A 5,180-nucleotide genomic window follows, 5' to 3' on the forward strand; every position below is an offset into this window, starting at 1 on the left:
AAAGGTAAGGTTTCGGTCGGATCCGACAGGAGTCCCCGCGAGAGGCGCGCAATCGATTGCGGGGTGACGCAGGCGCTCTTGTCCCCAACATCCCAAGCAGCGCAATTTTGGCCATTGAATGCGCAGGGGGTGGGATACCGATGCGCATGGTGGCAATGCGATGGTATGACGACAGTCGATCGATATTTAGTCACCCCTTCTTGCCCTGATACCGTGCGACAAATCCCCAAAATCAATCCATTTGCCTCTTAAAGTCCCTGCGAGATGCAGAATGCCCGCAATCCAAGACAAATCTTTGCATTCCAGGGTCAACCCTCCAGAACAACCCTCAGGCTACCATAATTCGATAATGTTACCCACAGTGGAAGAAAACTTTTGTGAAATCAACGTTGGTCACTAATTAATGAATAATGATGAGGTCAAGAAAGAACTAATTAAAGTTCTCTATACATTAAGTAGTCATTATTACTATATTTTTTCGTAAAACTTACAAAACATTTCCAAAAATAAAAATTTGAATGGCAAATATCATAAAATATAAGTATTTCCAAAAACAAATTATTAGTAAATATGATTAAAATTTCTTATATTTTGTTCTTTTTATTAATTAATCCTAATTAACCCTCTAACGGGTAAGACAAAGGGTCTTCACAAAAATCACATTTACAGCTACAATAAAGTTTTTTTTTTAATTTAAAAGTACTATAGTGTCATCGGTAATAGTCTTATAAACATCTCTTGAAAGTTTGAACTCATTTTGACTCTTCGTTTGGTTGCTATTCCCAGTTTTGTGTGACAGATCAGAGAAAAAGCAACAAAAAATATTTGTGCAAAAAAAACTCATTTCCAATTTCCATAAAAAAAACTGATTTAAAGTTATCTGACTAAAACAAATTTATTTTTTACTGAAAGATATGTCATTCTACTTTGTATATTTTATTTAAAAAAATTTGAAAAAATTAAAAATGTGAATTTTAGAAGCAAAAAGAGTTTCAAAATTTTTTTAATATTTTCTCACCAAGCGCCTAAACTAAAAAAGATGGTGAAGACTGGATGGTTTTTTCGACTTTACTGGATCATAATTATCCTAGAAAACATTGTTTTTGAACTTTATTTCGCATATTAAAGAAAACATCGTTAGAGGGTTAGGCTGTGTTCAAAAAATTTTTCCGGCCCTACTGTCAAGTGCGCGAATCCGGGCGCTTCGCTATGTGGATCGTTATGACTACTCTAATTGGATAAAATCCACTTAAAATAATGTTTCTATTTTTATTTCCGTAAAATAGTCACTATACAGTAACATAATGCAACTATTCAACTTTAAGGAAAAGCAAAAATAATATTTTATCCATTAAATAAGTGAATTTAAAACTTGGCTACTAAAAACTGTTTTTCAGAGATATTTTTGCTAATGACAGCTGGTTGATTGAAAACATTTATGGTTTTTTTTCCTTGTGAAAAAATATTTTAAATCCAAATGTTTAATTAAAAGTGAAGTGCAATTATTCCCCAACAAGGCGAGTAAATAGATTTTCATGAAATAATAATATTTTAGAAAAAAAATTGTTAATTCATGGCTGTATACATTTTGCTCTAAAATGGGCGCTTCGCAAATCAATATTTCTTTCCGGGAATCACATTGTTCAGCACTGTTTTACTATTTCCGATGCCGAAGGGAACAGAGGAAAAGACTCCTAAGAACAAGGAAGATCTGAAAAATGCCTTGAAGTGTGTACGGGATGGTTCTACCATAACCTATGCATCCAAAACATTTGATGTACCACGGGCGACATTGTACAATAAAATTGTCTGGCAGATACCCAGAAGAGTGCCCTAATGACAGACCAACGACGCTTACAAAAGAACAAGAAGAAGAACTTATCATATGGATCCTTGGATGTACGGATAGTTGGCATCCCATCGGCAAGGAACAACTTCTGGACAGCGTCAAAATCATTTGCGAAACTTTAAAAATTCCAAACTATTTTACGGACGGAAGGCCTGGATATGCCTGGTTCAGGAATTTTCTCAAGCGTCATCCACAGCTCACCATGCGCAAGCCAAAGTCCTTGTCTTTACAAAAGACCTGTGGTTACTGCTGAAGAATTCACGGAATGGTTTCAGAATTGTCGAGAATATTCTTGTAAATTGAGTGATCCAATAAAAAGAACATTTGATCCAATTAGCGAATAGGCGATACACTTAGTGAACGCTAACTTATTTTAGTATTTTCATTATTTTATAGATTTTATTTAATATTTTTGATAAAAAATTTTTATATTATGTTTCTGAATGAGACAGTGAATAATTCTATGGATTTAGAAGAAGTAAAAAAGAATTTCATCAGTCCAAAAACACGCGTTTAAGTAGCACTCTACGGAAAACGATGCGGTTACCGCACCTTACTATAGTTTCTTCAAAAAATAAGCCAAAAGTGGAACTTTTTTAATTTTAAAATTTTAATTTTAGAAATTTTTTTGGGATGAACAACAATTTTTAGAGACAAGAAGAGTCCCACCTATGAATAAATATGTCTTGCCTTTATAAAGTTATATGAATGAAATAATAATGCAAGAATATATTCAACAATGTTGCGAAACTATGAATATAACTGGGATTTGGATGGAAACTAAAAGTAGGGGTGGTATTTAAAGGAGCGTGGTATAACTTTTTTTTTCTTTGCTCAAAATTATTCTGAAAGCCTCTTGGAAATACTGATCTCAGGTAGATTTAGACATTTTAGAAGACAGGCTCACCATCCGTACTTGTCCTTTAATGGGGGACTTCGAAACTCCTCCCTGAAAAATAGGCCACGCCCACCACTAAATTCCACGATTATACAGAAATATTCTGGAAAATATCTGCTCAACTAACTTTTGAGGAAAAAAAGGATTTGTTAATCCTTAAAAAAAAACAGGAAAATACAAAATTTTGTGGTAAAGCTTTCGGTGTGAGAGCGCCTTCTTCAGAAACCAAATTGGAATTTCTATCTCTGTTTGGTGTCGAACTATACTGCTCCTATCGAGGATATAAAAGAAAATTTAGGATCTTGCGCGAGAAGCACTTCAATGGACATTTTGACCGAGGACAACAGATCCTTATTGATTTTTGATGAAAGTTTTGGAAGAAATATTTACGTTTTCCTATTCCCTGGAAAGTGGACTTCAAAGTTGAAGCCAATTTCTTACTTTCACATACAGATGAGTATGGAAATTTTTCCGCATTCGTGACCGTTACACGATATTTGTCAAAATTGAGATGTTCCCTGTGTAAAAGACTCTGGTCCTTGTAAATAGGGATAAATAGACTATATTTCTGTCTAAATGCGTTTTTGTTCTGAGAAGTGTAAGCTGAGCTTCTGATCAATTTGTGAGTTGGCTTCAAATAGATCCAGATCAAAGCATAACAAATCCTAATGCATCTGGAAGTAAGATGTCACCTTAATTTCCTTGATTCTAAAAAATTTATAAGATTATACAAGCAAGTATTTTGAAGAATATCCCTGAACAGACCTTAGTTTTTTTTTAAAGGTGTGGCCTATTCTTCGATGAAAAGTATCTGATGGATTTATTTTAGTCTGCATTTTTATAGTGAATTGACTGAGAAAAGAAAGAGGGTGCGATTAACTTTTTTCCCTCATAACTTTAACACTTTTTAGGTGTAAAAATATATCAACATTTTTTAATGTTAATTTTCCACCTTTTTAAGGGTAAAATTAACATGAAAAAGGGTTAATTTAACCCCCAATACACCTAAAAAGGGTAATATTTACACCGATTTCGGATCAATAATGCAGGATAATATTAACATTTCCGGAATGTTATTTTAACTTTTTCGGATTTCTCTTAGTGTTGTGTTAAAAGGCGTAACTAAATAAATTTAATAAATATTTGAGATTAAAAATCATCTAGGCGAGTGCTTTGCACTTTCAAAATATTTCAGTATAGTCATTCCATTTTGCGGGGGGCGTGGTCTATTATATCCAGAGAAATATCTCCAAAGAATTTATTAGATTGCTATAATCTGGATATCCTTTTAAAACAAACAATATTAAAAAGAATATTATTGGTTTACCTTAGCTATTAAAGAGGCGTGACTAGAAATATATGGGCGGAGCTTACTTACCTTACCCTAGCTTTCCTCCTAGCAAAATGCAAAGAGAAAAATAATCAGTAAATATTCATTGTTTCATTAAATTTCAACTAATTATTTGGTCAACAATGCCAATATTTTTATTTTAAAGCACCTCCTACCCACCCCTTAGTCTTCACCCTTATTCCATGACGTCGACAAGGGTACATGAAATGAAATTCCACAGAATTCTCCCGCCAATGCAAACTCTGTAGAACTTCCATGTACTCAAAAATGCCTACTCATTCCAACCCCGTTCTCCCAAGTACAATGTTGCAACAAAGAACTCACCCTTTAATAGAAATTTCCTACTGAATAAGTGAATGAGAAAGCAGCACTGGAAATGACTCTATAAGTCCAACCTGCAATTAGCTTTCAATAGCTTTCATAAGGGAACATTTACAGGGGCAGATCTTGAATATAAATGTAGATTTTGGAGAAAGTTTTCAATTGTTTGGTGGAGTGATGGGTAAAAATAGACGCTTAGAAACATACTTACATGAACTTGGGGTATTTCTAAGAATAGAAAAAAGGAAATATGGTCAGAGACCTAAAGCCCATAGAAGAAAGTTCATAGGATTAGCTTTTGTTATTGAGCAAAAAGAAGGCTTTATAAAAGCTCATTAGGAGTTTGAAGAAGCTCCTTAGTATTATTGTGTGTCAAATCAACTGTAAATCACTCACAATGAGGTTCTTAAGAAATAAAAATTGAAATTTTTCAATTTTTTTAGACGATGAAGTTAAAAGTTAATATAAATTTAATTTAGGTATTTTAAATAATTTAAGGATGACTGGGTCATTGGTAAAAACGATATGGAAATGATTTTTCACACTTATATTTATTGAATTTTTTTTTTCAAGAGAAGAGTGTAATGAAATGGGTAATAGTAACAGATCAAGGGGTGGCAAAGTATAAATTTTAGATAAACCATGAGCTGGATTTATTTTAAAAGTGAGATTTGAGGAAATTTTGACAAAGAAATATTGACAATTATGTACTTAATTTTTTATTCAAAATAGATTTGAAGGCTTTTTTTTTGTAATACACT

The sequence above is a fragment of the Phlebotomus papatasi genome, chromosome 3 (assembly GCF_024763615.1).
Source record: "Phlebotomus papatasi isolate M1 chromosome 3, Ppap_2.1, whole genome shotgun sequence".
In the NCBI taxonomy this organism is placed as follows: Eukaryota; Metazoa; Arthropoda; class Insecta; order Diptera; family Psychodidae; genus Phlebotomus; species Phlebotomus papatasi.